We start from the raw sequence: 17,412 nt of genomic DNA, 5'->3' as shown, positions 1-17,412 counted from the left end.
TTGCAAGTCACCCCCTTTTTCCTCCAAACATAACGATGGTCATTATGGCCAAACAGTTCTATTTTTGTTTCATCAGACCAGACGACATTTCTCCAAAAAGTACGATCTTTGTCCCCATGTGCAGTTGTAAACCATAGTCTGGCTTTTTTATGGCGGTTTTGGAGCAGTGGCTTCTTCCTTGCTGAGCGGCCTTTCAGGTTATGTCAATGTAGGACTCGTTTTACTGTGGATATAGATACTTTGTACCTGTTTCCTCCAGCATCGTCACAAGGTCCTTTGCTGTTGTTCTGGGATTGATTTGCACTTTTCACACCAGAATGTGTCTCCTTCCTGAGCGGTATGATGGCTGCTTGGTCCCATGGTGTTTATACTTGCATACTATTGTTTGTACAGATGAACATGGTACCTTCAGGCGTTTGGAAATTGCTCCCAATGATGAACCAGACTTGTGGAGGTCTACAATTTTTTTTCTGAGGTCTTGGCTGATTTCTTTTGATTTTCCCATGATGTCAAGCAAAGAGGCACTGAGTTTGAAGGTAGGCCTTGAAATACATCCACAGGTACACCGCCAATTGACTCAAATGATGTCAATTAGCCTATCAGAAGCTTCTAAAGCCATGACATCATTTTCTGGAATTTTCAAAGCTGTTTAAAGGCACAGTCAACTTAGTGTATGTAAACTTCTGACCCACTGGAATTGTGATATACTACAATTATAAGTGAAATAATCTGTCTGTAAACGATTGTTGGAAAAATTACTTGTGTCATGCACAAAGTAGATGTCCTAACCGACTTGCCAAAGCTATAGTTTGTGAACAAGAAATTTGTGGAGTGGTTGAAAAACGAGTTTTAATGACTTGTGTGTGTAAACTATGTAAACTTCCGACTTCAACTGTAATTGTCAATTAAAGCCTTATGGAATGCTTGTAATTATACTTCAGTATACCATAGTAACATCTGACAAAAATATCTCATAACACTGAAGCAGCGAACTTTGTGAAGACCAATACTTGTGTCATTCTCAAAACATTTGACCACGACTGTATAATGTGCTCTGTGCATACTGAGCGCGCTCTGTATCAGACAGCCTACTGCCGAAATACACTGAATTAATTGAGGAACATAACCCTCTGAATTTATGAACGGCCTATTCCGCAATTCACAACCATGTCATTGGTGATCAAAGATAGTTAGCCTATTCTATCGTGGTCCTCTGTAGCTCAGCTGGTAGAGCACGGCGCTTGTAACGCCAAGGTAGTGGGTTTGATCCCCGGGACCACCCATACACAAAAAATGTATCCACGCATGACTGTAAGTCGCTTTGGATAAAAGCGTCTGCTAAATGGCATATTATTATATTATCATTACTAAATATCAGTTTAATTTGCTCTGAAATCTTTACATAGTGGCGCAACCAAGCCGACAAGGTGACGCAGCGCCCCTCTTATTTGGGGAAAACCCTGGCCATATCTTGGTTTTAAACACTTTAGATGGGCACTTACGATTTTTGCGGTATTTCCTGGGACTCTCGGGATAAATATGAATTATTCCAGGTATTGATAATTGGTAGATTTTGGGTAAAATATGAATCTCTGTGTGATAGGGGATTTGAAGGAGTCTGGCGCAGGAGGGTAAATCACAGAATACAGAGTATATTCCATAGCACAGAGTTACGCTGGATAGCATCAAACAGTTCAGAGCGCAAAACAGGCGCACTGGAACAAAACAGGCACACGGGGAAAATATACCCCGGCAATACAAAATACAGGTAGCTCCACCGAGCTACACTCATCTGACATGAAACAATCACCCACAAGGACAAGGGGGCAGAGGGAACACTTATACATGTACTAATGAGGGGACTATGAACCAGGTGTGTGTAATTGACAAGACAAAACAAATGGAATGATGAGATATGGAGCGGCAGTGGCTAGAAGGCCGGTGACGACGAACGCCGAAGCCTGTCCGAACAAGGAGAGGAGGCAGCTTCGGAGGAAGTCGTGACACCCTGTAAGAATGAGTCATTACAATACCTGTTGTACTGCACTCACCGGTACATCCACACACACATTCAGGTCCACACTAAAGACACACCTCTTCACACAGGCTAACCTGGATTCTATGGCGTCTTAGATCACTCCCCTGGATAGTCAGTCGTTATGTTTAGTGTGCTTTTATATACTTACTTTAATGTGTGATTGTGTTGCTTTTTCTTTATCTGGCTGATTATCTTGTCTGTGTAAAGTGACTTTGAAAAAAGTGCGTAAAATAAAATGTATTATTATTTGTCATTATCACATGATTAATTACACAGTCATAAGGGAACTGTAATGTGAAGTGTTACCGTTTTGAATGGTAATTTATTTTTTTAATCCATTTGTATCCACTTTAACAGGTCTTAATGTGGCACATACAGGGAGCATGACTGAAGCTGACTCAAGACTCTTTTCCATGTAAATGCTGTCCACTTCCTGTTGGTTGTCTTTAGTACTGTAGGTGTGTGTCTTACACTTAGAAAAAAAGGTGCTATCTAGAACTTAAAGGGGTTCTTCTGCTGTCCCCATAGGAGAACCCTTCGAATAACCCTTTTTGGTTCTAGGTATAACCCTTTCGGGTTACATGTATAACCATTTCCACAGAGGGTTCTACATGGAACCCAATAGGGTTCTACCTGTAACCCAATAGGGTTCTCCTATGGGGACAGCCAAAGAACCCTTTTGGAACCCTTTTTTCTAAGAGTGTAGTTTCATGATCATGATCACACATTTCAGGGTTTTGATGATGGCTCAGTTAAAATTGTATTTTCAATACCAATGAAGTGAGATTGATTCCTTCCTGGCTACATAGCCCCACTATAGGCCCCAGTAGGGGTCAACTGTAAGTCACTTTAGATAGTATGCTAAACAACCATATGCAGAAAACACTGTACTGTGTTTTCAAGGCTAAGGTTTTTGCATGTCCTTCTCCAAGCCACACTCACAAAAACATTACATTATGGAATGCTACCCTCCAGGATGTCATTCTACCTCAGAAACCCTTCAGGGCTTTGGCTCTCTGTTCCTTACCAGGCGTTACCTTGTAGTTGTTTAGTCACTGAGTGCATCCCAAATGCCACCCTATTCCCTATATAGTGCACTACTTTGTAAAAGTAATCTATAGCAAGGTATATCAGTTTTTTGCATGGTCTGCGTCTCAATCCACCACATCCACCTATGTCGGCCTTCCGCATCTGCGGTGGAAGGTGGACAAGCTACAGCGGTGTTTGTCAAACCATGAGACATCCCAAAAATCGGTCTTCTCACGAAAATTTCTGTACCGTCCGAACGCAATTGTTAGGCCTACTGCTGCTAGGTAGCTCTCTCTCTGCTCTCTCCCTCCCCTCTGTCTGTCCTTGATTGCAGGAGTGAAGTCTGGTGTGCGGGAGTCAGGGTTCCAGCTGCAGCTCATTCACCATAATCACCTCAGCCTTTAAGACCCGGTCAAACTTACCACTCATCGTCAGATCATAGTCAAGACGACCATGTTAGTCTCGCTGCCGACTCAACCTGTCTGTTTTCGCTCTTTGTGTTTTTGGCCTGTCTATTTACTTTTTCTCCTGTGCCACAGATATTTGGAACCTGACTCCTGCCTCCGCTTCACTCCTGCCACCACCATCCTGCTCTCCACTACCGGACCTCTCTTTTGGACTCACCACGGACACTAGGACATTACGGTACCACACCTGCCCTGACCTGGATCTGTTACCCTCCCTGTAACCTGGAATTGCTCTTCCCCTATTATTGGAAACCTGGACTATTGAACATTGTAATAAACCTGTTAAATATTCTCTGGCTCGGTGTACTTGTCTGCATTTGGGTTCTAATCCAGTTAAATCATAACAGCAATGGTGTTCTCCATTTTGCTCTACGACACCCACAAGTGTCACGTGACTCGTCTGGGTGTGGCTGAAATAGCCGAATCCACTAATTTGAATATATATATATATATATATATAGTGTACTGTATGTGTCCAAAAAAACTAAAATATTTCCTGAGCTTTCTTATCTCCTAGATATGGGACAGACACTTCAAAACCTTATTTCTTATGATTAATTTTTTGACTATTTTTTGCCATTTATGAATGTCTTATTTAATGTGTTTCTTACAAGCTTTAAACACACTTAAAACATTAGCAAACTGTGATTTCTCTTGGTTACTGCACCTCTGGTTTTGAAGTCCCAAGAGATTGCATGCATCAAAGGCTTTGAACACACTTAAAACATTAAGTTACTAACATAGAATATAGTGATCACAGATTAATTATAAAATCTCTCAACGCCAAGTCTAGAGCCTCATTTATACCTGGTGCTAACATGCGTCCTTTGTCCTGATTTTATCCACATTCTGATTGTGCCCAAATTGTAGCCGTTGCATTTACACATGGTAGTAAAAATGTGTCTCTTATGTGTCCCTCCCTGTATGCTAAATATTGAACAGATATTCTTTCAAAATACTATTGATTTATTTTCAGACTCATATTGATGCCATAAGTCAATGGCATCACCTGTCAATGACAGTAGAGGATGGGTAATGATGATTTAAATGGTTTACTGTCCATATCCGGCTACAATTGTAAGATATCCAGACACAATGCATGCCTGACTACCTCTGGAGTTGGTCAGGAAGATCTGATCACATTCAGATCACAATGTGTCTTTAATCGTCTGCATCTGTCTGAAAATGTGGACGAGATCAGGACAAAGGACACATGTTAGACCCAGGTATAAAGGGGACTGCTGATAGAAGATAATGGTCTCATTCCAGGCTAACTACATTGCAGACGTTGCATTGCATCAACCAGTTCGGCATCAGATTGTTGTATCATATGTGTTAAGCTGATATGTTGATACACCTATCAGGCATTGTGAGATCTTGCAATCTGCAATGTAGTCATCCTGGAACCTGGCCTATAGTGAATCATCATAGCCTGTCCGACCACGCCACCCCACATTCACACCTGTGACAACAACGCTTCAAAATGCTTCAGTTAAAACTTTGGGGGAATTTATACTTATTTTTCAAATCTTTATATGATTAAGGAGAAATATAGCCTAATTAATGACAAAAACATATATTCAAGAATGATTTATAGAGCTGGAAAGATGGCCCAACCCCATCATTGCCACTGTCTCTTCTGTGACTATCACGACTCAGGATAAACACACTGGTACGACCTGACAAGACGAACTGGCAACAGACCAACAGAAAACGCAGGTATAAATACAATGGGGATAATGGGGAAAAATGGGAGACACCTGGTGGGGGGTGGAGACAAGCACAAGACAGGTGAAACAGATCAGGGTGTGACAGTGACAGCATGCTGTAGGCAGCGTCATGCAATTGTCCCTCCCTTTGCAACCCTACACACAGATACATTAAATGTATACAGTGTATGTAAACACACCACACAAAATCTAACTTAAATCCCTGCAAACAAGTATATAAAATAGTCACATGTTATGTATACAGTCAACTCCTGACAGCTCTTTGGATAAGTGCCAGCTCTGTTTAACTGTACTAAAGTTTACCATTCCTGATTTAAATTAAGTTACAGTGGGGGAAAAAAGTATTAAGTCAGCCACCAATTGTGCAAGTTCTCCCACTTAAAAAGATGAGAGAGGCCTGTAATTTTCATCATAGGTACACGTCAACTATGACAGACAAATTGAGAGAAAAAAATCCAGAAAATCACATTGTAGGATTTTTAATGAATTTATTTGCAAATTATGGTGGAAAATAAGTATTTGGTCACCTACAAACAAGCAAGATTTCTGGCTCTCACAGACCTGTAACTTCTTCTTTAAGAGGCTCCTCTGTCCTCCACTCGTTACCTGTATTAATGGCACCTGTTTGAACTTGTTATCAGTATAAAAGACACCTGTCCACAACCTCAAACAGTCAAAGAGTTCGTTCTCGTAGCAGTAACAACACAGATCTGCCGCTTGAAACACCTCATCTAGAGGTCGGCGTAGCGGTGACACAGTATGAGTGTGTGTTGTAGAGAGATTGTGGCGATACAGCACAAAATCCCAGCGGATGGTGGCTGTATTACACCAGTCAGAGGTTCCTGACAGTCTGTCTGGATGGCGATGTATTGGACGCGTCACTAATCCTTATGAAGGAGTTCCTGGCAGAAGAGCTTACTCGACCAGTCAGCAGCCGGTATGCCAGTTAAATAATTGCAGAAATGTTGCTTGATTATAAATTGTTTAAAGCTAACATCAGTAGTGGATAGGTGCTCAATATATATAATCATTAACCTATAATTATGTTTATCACAAGCGTTGTTTGTCGCCATGGTAACGCATTCACCTTTTGATTAGACAACCAGGGTTGGAATCGGAGACAGCATCATGATTCATGAAATGTCATTCTAACCAATAATGGGGCGTGCTCATTATACATACATTGTGATTTAGTTTCGGTATCAGACACATTTTGCTTATGATTTTGTTTGCAGAGTATACAGGCTGGCAGTTTATCGCCAGTTCACTCTATGGGCTCAAGGGAGAATTGGACGAGGTGTATGGCGTGTCATCCATGCGTGTCTCGTCTCTTCCATAAGGCGCGCATACCCAGAAGCAAGTGGCATTTACGTAGGCTTTGAGTTTGAATAAAACCATTTCATTTAGTAAATCTAGCCTGCTGTAATTTTTTTTACATAGGCCTAATGCCTGCGCCTTATGTAAAAATAGTATTAGTTAGCTTGTCCAAAAGGTTCAAGCGTAACCATATAAACTTGCTTTGGAAGATTAAACTACTTTCAATGCGCCCTAACCCCGTATCCGTGTTGCTAGAGTAGTGACTTCAACTAGCTTTGGCTGCCATCTATTGGAAAGAAATGGTAACTACACTGGGCAGGTAAATTTTGTTGGCAGAGTTAAAGGAGACTTTAATAATATATGCCATTTAGCAGATGCCTTTATCCAAAGCAACCTGGCTACATTGTAGTGGAAACAGATCATAGAATCAGGAGTACAAAAATACATAGTCGATTACAGGGTTATTAAGGTGTTTTTACAAGTTCCAATGAAACAAGAAGAGGATTCACATGAAAGGCTTGTGATTGCAAGTCTTTGCTTCATGTACAAGATCAATCGACAAACAGTAGCATACCTTAAAGGGGCAATCTGCAGTTGCTACCGCCATTTTTGCACTTATAAATTAATGATATGTAACCATGATTCTTGAATAATCTAATTTATAAATGCCTCATGAGCTTAGTTCAACTGTCGTACTCCATCAGAACCCCAAATATAGGCTTGTTTTACTCCAACGTTTATAAACAAAGAAAATGTCAGCAAACACAATACAGCCTCAAAACATGGTTGAAACTATAATTTTGATATCATGGATGATCAGTCCTTGCATCTATAGCTCTATGAATTTGAGAGTGGTTACATTTCTCCAGCCCCATCCCTCAGCTTTTTACCGAAAGAGGAGCAGGGAGTATACTTTGTTATTGTTTCTACTGCTGATTGCCACTTTAAGAAGTTAAGATGCAGATTAAATACACACCAAAATATGTTACAGATACTATAAAGATGTCACATCACTCAGACAGTTAGTGAATACACAGCACGCAGCACAGCAATCAATCAATCAATCAAATGTATTTTACAAAGCCCTTTTTACATAAATATAATAACCACAGTGGCTATATAGGTTGCAACAGTTCAACACCTCAGGAGCAAATGTCAGTTGGTTTTTCATAGCTGAGCATTCATAGGTCGAGACAGCAGGTCCGGGAGAGAGAGAGTCGAAACAGCAGGTCCGGGACAAGGTAGCACGCCCGTTGAAACGGGTAAATAAATCAGAGGAAAAACAATTCCACTCCGATTCCCTTTATGGATGTGTGTATCTTTGAGTTCGCTGTTGAATGGCCTGCTCCTTCTCCATTTTCGGAACACCAGCCCGCTCCCCCAAAGTGACCGCCACTCTCTCTCTTTGGGCACTCAGGAGAGTCCGCTGGGATGGTCCTAGAGCCAGATATAAGTTACACAAATCATAGTTCTGATTTTACTATAAAATATATGACAGTACCTCTGGCTTCCCGATGGCCACCAGCTGTTTCCTCACACCTTTGGCAATGTGCCACAGGTCATACTCATGCCAGATATCAGCATGTGAGTCCCTCAAGTGCACCCTCACACTTGGATGCCTGTCAGGAGCCAGGATTTCAATACTGCATCCATGGGCCTGTTAGTAATAATGGTTTTATTATTATTCTAAAGGTACCTATGTCCTCTTCATAAATGCACATGTTTAGTATTAGTGGGTTGAATACATATCTTTGCTTTGATTTACTTCCTAAAGTGTTTCTGTTCCCCTTTAAGGGAGAGTTAAACAGCCATGTTGCGTATGCGTAGACCCAAACATTCAAAGACAACAAATGGAAGAACATAATGTATTTTTCTTTACAAAAGCAATCCAGTTGTTTGCCAATTTACAAGAATAGTTTTTACAGTAATTCACCACTGTAGCAAACAAAGGGATGTGTGTCATTACAGTTCCAATCCAGCCATCTATCCGTCCACATGTCTACTTCCTTGAACATTGCTGCTCCACATTGTGGTTGACTGTCGCTGTTTTCTGGTTCTCCTTCCTTCCAGTATCTGAAGGAGGAGGCACTCCCGTCCGACCACTTCCAGGAGTCTCTGAACAAGCCGATCCACACTGTACTACCCTCAGACACCATCTTCTGTATCTCCTGGTTCTCAGTCTGGTTCCTCACACTGGCCAGGTCTGTGTGGGACTCTCTGCAGTAACTCTGAGCTTCAGACCAGTTCTTCTTACTCTCAATGAAAACATGGCTGTTATTCTTACCTTAAAATACCATAGAAAATATAAAATGAATTTGTTAGTGGTGGCTACTGTTACTTTAAATATTTAGGACTGGCTATGACTGATGTTATAATGTCTTATGTAGCTGTTATAAAGGCTTTATGAATGTATAAATAAGGGCTACAGGAGAGGTACTGGCCAGGTCTGTGTGGTGCCCTCTGCAGTAGCTCTGAGCTTCAATGAAGGTTTTTATTGATTTATTCACAAAGATAAATCTCGACCTGTTTGTTGTCTCACCTTCAAATATGTGATTAATGAAACATTTATAAGTGTACATCAATGTGATTTTTCCATTCGTAAAACGTAAAAAATAAGTAAAATAATGATAATTAAATTAAGTTAAATTGTCACAGTAGATTTGCCATGTTAAACGAGGAAATACTTTATTTTGGTGTTACGGAATGATTGTCAAAAAGATAAATATGCCCTTGGTCTGCTCAAAGTGCAGGTTTTATTTATTACTGATGATGATACCCACCAGAGGGTAAAATTTGCAAGCAACCTAAAAGTTAACACCGACATCAGCTTTAGGGAGCATTAATACGGTGGCCAATAATCGTTGAAATAGACCCGACTTGACAACAATGAGGCTATACCGGTACTGTTTGAGTGATGATCATAATAATATATTAGTTGGATTAGTATTCTTATGGGTTCTAGAGGTGGAAATACAGAAATGAGAAACATATTTCTCTCCGATGCAGCAGATGAAGGAACTTCCTCATCTTGCCACTTCCTATCTAGCACGACCGCACAGTGTTCCGTGCCGTTGCTGTTATCAGGTTGGCTACTCTTCCAATGCCTAAACTCAGCCTCTCCGTCACCATAATAGGCCCAATCTTCCAGAGACCACCTCCAGCTGTTAACATCATTATACAGCCCTATCCAGACAGTATCATTGTGATCACCAAAATGTTCTAAGTTCAACAATCTGTTCATATCACCCATGTTGTCTATGGGTGGCCAGGTCAGTGTACTCATCTCTGCCGTAGGCTTGTGCTTCAGCCCAGTTCTTGCCCATGTTCACAAAGTAGTACTGATGAGGGAGTTATGGAGAGGGTAAAAACAGCCCTGTGAACAAAACTATCATTTAGTGCATAATTATCTGTTCCTTATCACAGGCCTGCTACACTGGATGCATAACCTTTGCAGAGCGTTGGAAGCTCCCATTGTTGTCAATAAATACAGGGTGTAAACAACACAACACCACTCTGGATCTATTTGAACGATTTTGTGGCACAACTCACATCTTCAAACACTTGTTGAAGTGGCTCTGCTCTGCTCACCCTGGAAAAGCTTTTCAATGTAGCAACTAAAATGAACACTGCTTCCACAGTGCCCCAGTGTAGCTGACAACACATAAATATAACTTAAAGAAATACCAGTGACTGTCTTTCTCACCTTACATGCTTACTCACTGATGCACACACACACACACACTATGAATTTACTGTACTGACCTGTTAGAAACAGTAAGAGAATGATTCTCCACCCCATCGTCTGGCTGACAGTGTTTCCAGAGGCTGAAGAGATAGTTCACTCAAATTACAAAATTACATATTGTTTTCAGTACCCTTTAAGCAATCGATTGACAAAGAAGACAACCATTTATGCTTTGTTTCTGTTTACCTGGCGACTGTCTTCAAATGCTAACTTGCTAATTTTTACCCAAAAAACCAATGCAAGTCAATGCATGTCCAAATCATCTTAAAGTAACTTTACTGAGGTACACATGTCTTGTGTTTAAACATGGATAGACATTTTAAAGAAATTGCTGAACACAAAAAACGATAATTTTGAACATATTGTAATTTCCATTATTCATTTTGAGAGGGAAAACGACAGTGATGGATGTGACAGAGTGTGAAATATACATTTTATATTGAAGATTTCTTGATCAGAATCTATCGTAAGATATTTGTTGTCATCTGGAACGTTTTTAAAACGTCAGCAGAAGCCATAGTACCTTAGAACTACATAATTGCAGGTAGCCTGAAAGGTTTACTGCATGCTGTAGGCTAAGGCTACGCACCACACCCGAATATAGTATTTATTTCTCTTTATACATGTACATACATGTACAGTACTAGTCAAAAGTTTGGACACACCTACTTATTCAAGGGTTTTTCTTTATTTTTACTATTTTAACGATAATCTGGAATATGGTTTCATTTGAGACACACTTCGTTTTTTCTCAGGTTGACCTGCCCTTGTACCCAAAACCAAAGCATGGATTGATGTCTTACTGTACCTTGTCCATAGACTGACTACAAAAACAACTACAACATGACACAAATTACTGGTAAAGAAAACAATATGCAATTTTGGAATTTGGGCAAATTATAGCCCATACAGTATCTAAAATGTTGACACAAGCTATTTCTAATTTCTCACTAAGTTAAATGAATTTCCAAACTGCACATACAGTAACAACTAATAATAATAATTAAGTTGCTGCAAATATAGGTAAAACAATAAGGGCAACGTTTTATTATTTATTTATATTTAAAAAAATTCTTACAAAAGAGCACAGATCTGTGCAAAAAATACCATAAACCTTAATATAATATGGAAGTGTGATGTAATTTGAAACTTTTTTTCAACAATTTGCATTTCAAGGAGGTGACTATTTATGCATCACTCAGTTTACTTAACTTTAATCAAATAATCGCGGCAATCGCCTCCTTATAACAAACATTGTTGTGGAAAAGTTTCAAATTAAAACACGCGCAGATTATAATGAGGTTTGGTCTGGTCTTGCCTGGTTCTCTAGTCTGTGGACTGAGGTCTCCCGCTTGGTGTGTGTGTCTGGTGTAGTCTCTGTCAGTGGTTGCCTCTCCTCTATGCAGAGATCTTGAGAGGGCTGAGAAGCATCTTTCCACTTCCACAGGTCAAACAATACGGCTGCTGCTGCCGTGACTCTAAGCCGGGAAAAAAGGACGTGGCAAGGTGCAAACCCATATTTCAATTCCGAATTCGTTAAAATTTGATTTAAGTTAAGGGTTGACATTAGGGATAGTTTTGGATTTTGGCAATGAGGCCTTTTATCTACTTCCCCAGAGTCCGATGAACTCGTAGATAAAAAATGTATGTATCTGCTTCCAGTATGAAGGAAGTTAGAGATAGTTTCGTGAGCCAATGCTAGTTAGCAATTGCAGTAACACTAGTTAGCAACTTCCTTCAAACTGCACACAGACATAAAAATGATATCCACAAGTTCATCTGACTCTGGGGAAGAAGGTTAAGGGCTTCATTGTCAAAATCCCGAACTATCCTGTACCCCCAGTGTAGCGCAGATGCTCGCAATCGCTGACACACATGAACAATGTGGCTGAAATGATTGATGAACATGTTACCGTTAACTTTAGCAATGCTCACATACACAAGACGGGTGGTGTGGAATTCGTGTACAGGTCAGTTTTAGGTTTTGGGATGTCAATGGGATAGATGTTCATCAGAAATGTCCCCTTAGTCTCTCCCTTCCAAGGAAAAGGGTAGGGTAATATATACTGTTTATATAGTGGGCTGGCGTGGTTACACGTGGTCTGCGGTTGTGAGGCCGGTTGGACGTAGTGCCAAATTCTCTAAAACGACGTTGCAGGTGGCTTATGGTAGAGAAATGAACATTCAATTCTCTGGCAACTGCTCTGGTGGACATTTCTACAGTCAGTATGCCAATTGCACGCTCCCTCAAAACTTGAGACATCTGTGGCATTGTGTTGTGTGACAAAACTGCACATTTTAGAGTGGCCTTTTATTGTCCTTAGCACAAGGTGCACCTGGGTAATGATCATTCTGTTTAATCAGCTTCTTGTTATGCCACACCTGTCAGGTGGATGGATTATCTTGGCAAAGGAGAAATGCTCACTAACAGGGATGTGTTCACTAACAAATGTGTTCACAGAATATGAGAGAAATACGTTTTCTTGTGAGTATGGAACATTTCTGGGATCTTTTATTTCAGCTCATGAAACATGGGACCAACACTTTACATGTTGCGTTTATATTTATGTTCAGTATAATACAGTGGGGAAAAAAAGTATTTAGTCAGCCACCAATTGTGCAAGTTCTCCCACTTAAAGAGATGAGAGAGGCCTGTAATTTTCATCATAGGTACACGTCAACTATGACAGACAAAATGAGATTTTTTTTCTCCAGAAAATCACATTGTAGGATTTTTAATGAATTTATTTGCAAATTATGGTGGAAAATAAGTATTTGGTCAATAACAAAAGTTTCTCAATACTTTGTTATATACCCTTTGTTGGCAATGACACAGGTCAAACGTTTTCTGTAAGTCTTCACAAGGTTTTCACACACTGTTGCTGGTATTTTGGCCCATTCCTCCATGCAGATCTCCTCTAGAGCAGTGATGTTTTGGGGCTGTCGCTGGGCAACACGGACTTTCAACTCCCTCCAAAGATTTTCTATGGGGTTGAGATCTGGAGACTGGCTAGGCCACTCCAGGACCTTGAAATGTTTCTTACGAAGCCACTCCTTCGTTGCCCGGGCGGTGTGTTTGGGATCATTGTCATGCTGAAAGACCCAGCCACGTTTCATCTTCAATGCCCTTGCTGATGGAAGGAGGTTTTCACTCAAATCTCACGATACATGGCCCCATTCATTCTTTCCTTTACACGGATCCGTCGTCCTGGTCCCCTTGCAGAAAAACAGCCCCAAAGCATGATGTTTCCATCCACATGCTTCACAGTAGGTATGGTGTTCTTTGGATGCAACTCAGCATTCTTTGTCCTCCAAACACGACGAGTTGAGTTTTTAACCAAAAAGTTCTATTTTGGTTTCATCTGACCATATGACATTCTCCCAATCCTCTTCTGGATCATCCAAATGCACTCTAGCAAACTTCAGACGGGCCTGGACATGTACTGGCTTAAGCAGGGGGACACGTCTGGTACTGCAGGATTTGAGTCCCTGGCGGCGTAGTGTGTTACTGATGGTAGGCTTTCTTACTTTGGTCCCAGCTCTCTGCAGGTCATTCACTAGGTCCCCCCATGTGGTTCTGGGATTTTTGCTCACCGTTCTTGTGATCATTTTGACCCCACGGGGTGAGATCTTGCGTGGAGCCCCAGATCGAGGGAGATTATCAGTGGTCTTGTATGTCTTCCATTTCCTAATAATTGCTCCCACAGTTGATTTCTTCAAACAAAGCTGCTTACCTATTGCAGATTCAGTCTTCCCAGCCTGGTGCAGGTCTACAATTTTGTTTCTGGTGTCCTTTGACAGCTCTTTGGTCTTGGCCATAGTGGAGTTTGGAGTGTTTGAGGTTGTGGACAGGTGTCTTTTATACTGATAACAAGTTCAAACAGGTGCCGTTAATACAGGTAACGAGTGGAGGACAGAGGAGCCTCTTAAAGAAGGAGTTACAGGTCTGTGAGAGCCAGAAATCTTGCTTGTTTGTAGGTGACCAAATACTTATTTTCCACCATAATTTGCAAATAAATTCATTAAAAATCCTACAATGTGATTTTCTGGAAACATTTTTCTCAATTTGTCTGTCATAGTTGACGTGTACCTATGATGAAAATTACAGGGAGCAATTATTAGGAAATGGAAGACATACAAGACCACTGATAATCTCCCTCGATCTGGGGCTCCACGCAAGATCTCACCCAGGATTTTGAGTGAAAACCTCCTTCCATCAGCAAGGGCATTGAAGATGAAACGTGGCTGGGTCTTTCAGCATGACAATGATCCCAAACACACCGCCCGGGCAACGAAGGAGTGGCTTCGTAAGAAGCATTTAAAGGTCCTGGAGTGGCCTAGCCAGTCTCCAGATCTCAACCCCATAGAAAATCTTTGGAGGGAGTTGAAAGTCTGTGTTGCCCAGCGACAGCCCCAAAACATCACTGCTCTAGAGGAGATCGGAATGGAGGAATGGGCCAAAATACCTTGTGAAGACTTACAGAAAACGTTTGACCTGTGTCATTGCCAACAAAAGGGTATATAACAAAGTATTGAGAAACTTTTGTTATTGACCAAATACTTATTTTCCACCATAATTTGCAAATAAATTCATTAAAAATCCTACAATGTGACTTTCTGGATTTTTTTTCTTCTCATTTTGTCTGTCATAGTTGACGTGTACCTATGATGAAAATTACAGGCCTCTCTCATCTTTTTAAGTGGGAGAACTTGCACAATTGGTGGCTGACTAAATACATTTTTCCCCACTGTATCTGCAAAAGCAGGGTGTCTGCGGAAAGCTGAATATCTTGGCTATTGATCGGTGCCTTCAAATCTTTGGTATGATGTACTACCATATATGGGCATACAAATTTATAAGGGCAGGCCGAGCCGATGACCTCATTTCAAGATGGCTGCTACCTATATTCCATTTAGCGTTGTGAAGCATAAACGAAATAAACACGGAATACGTTGATACACACCGAAAGCCGGAACTCCACAGATCATGAGGATATCTTATTTGTCTGCCTTTGACCTACCGTTATCGATCATCCGACCCGAGAGTCAAAATGTTTATTTTACAAAACGTTTTCACCAAACAGTAAACTTCTGACAAGGTAAGTGCCGATTTGGTCTGTGTTTGAGCTATAGCTACATGGGGGGTATTACATTAATCTTTAGGTTGGTAGGAACAAATCTAGCCTATTGCCAATGTTATCTGATGATGTATGACCTAATGGCAACATCGAATGTCCACTGAGTGACTATGTCTTTGCTACTATGGCACCTTGACAGTCTTGTAGCCAATGAGATAAGCTTTCCAGGGATATGCAGTTGACCTGGGTGGGACAAAGCAAGGCCTAGAACCTTTTATGAGTAATGCGTACTATTGCTACCTGGCTCAGAGACGAGATGCACCGAGCACGCTACATTACTTTGTAAACAGATTTTATTGCTTTAATTTAATTGCTTTAGCATAAAAGATGGCTTCTGAAGGGGGGAGAAAATGTAAAAACTAAGTATATCGAACAGGAACCTAAAAAGAAGGCAGCTATGAATAAGTATACCGACATAGTCTTTGAATAAAATACTGAAGTCGGACTCGGATCAGGGGAGCGATTTTCCACCACTCGACAAAGGCCCCACTCCTCTTCAAATACCCCCACTGCAGGCCCTGGCATCACTCCCCTCTCTGCAAGTTCATCTGGAGGTGCGAGGGCAGGGAGGAGATCTAGGCCTCAACAGAGAAGAGGGAGAGGCAGAGGAAGCAGCACAACAGAGGGAGATGAAACTGAGGACAGGTGGCATACGGTCCTAGAAGATGATGAGCCAGAACAATTTCAGTTTAAACCCAAATGACCTGAAGTCCCACAGTTGGTTAGTGATGAAACATACACCCGCTTACAGCTGGTTTAGCTCTACTTTACCACCTCTGTACTGGGAACACTAATTAGTAATACCAACAAGTATGGGGACAGGAAGCAGCAGGGGGGAAGGAAGATGTCCTGGAAACCTATCACCATGGGTGACATGCTCAACTACATTTCCTTGGTGATTTACAGGGGACTGGTAAAGGTATCAAGACTAGTTGACAACTGGAGCAACTCCCCACTCTATCGGTTCAAACCCCTCTCTCCCAGTTGGCCTTCTGAGAGCAGCTGGTGTTGGAAATGTCTGAATTAGGGAGCCCAAATCAACCTCAAAACCATAACAAAACCCCCCACTCAAGGTGAGCGCCACTATGCAACACACATGCCAAAAGACAAAAGGAAGAACTGCAAGCATTGCACATAACACAGTGGGGAGAAAATGGTGAAATGCCAGATCTTCTGTCCGAAATTCCAGTTCGCTTTTTGTTCCCTGGAAGAGAGGGACTACTTCAAAGACTATCACGACATGCACAAGCTATGCTGAAAGTGAAATCTAATCATCTACACCTGGGATGTCAAACAAACACGAATGCCATTTGTAAATAGTTTAGCTTATTTCTATTTTTGAAGGACACGTGTGTAACCAAGTTTGTGTTTGATAAGACATTTATATATATATATATATATTTTCTATGTATATCTGTTGCTTTTTATATTGTTTTCGTAAACAGTTCATTTGTATGTGGGACCAATACATTGGATATGCCTAGACTAAACGTTCAGACACCACCACAACGTTTGAGAGAGGTTGGTGTTGTAGAAATTTAGTTTTTATAGTGAACAAAAACTTTTAGGCACATCCAGTGTGCAAAAACAGTGCAATTACCACATTCGGACACTTTGGAGAGGTTCAAAGGACACTTGAATGTACCCTGGATACCCCATAACACCATCACAATGTTTGAGTGAGGTTGATATGGTAGAAATTGTGTTTTTATACTGAACAAATAGCATTTAGGGATTGCAAATATCTAATAGCACTTGAATGATCTAATTTACAGACATATGCCACTTTGGAGAGGTTTAGGGACACTTGGAAACGTCCCGTGACCACACCTGACATAACTTACTAAAACAACTGCCCATTTCTAGTTGTTAGGTTTATCAAAAAAAATTCTGATATTGTTCACATGCTGTGGAAGCCATCTGATGTGTTTCCAGCTCATGTCATCAA

Source organism: Coregonus lavaretus (genome assembly GCF_964263955.1).
Source record: "Coregonus lavaretus genome assembly, chromosome: 39".
NCBI lineage: Eukaryota > Metazoa > Chordata > Actinopteri > Salmoniformes > Salmonidae > Coregonus > Coregonus lavaretus.
The sequence above is the reverse complement of the archived record's forward strand: the minus strand, read 5'-3'. Positions refer to the sequence as shown.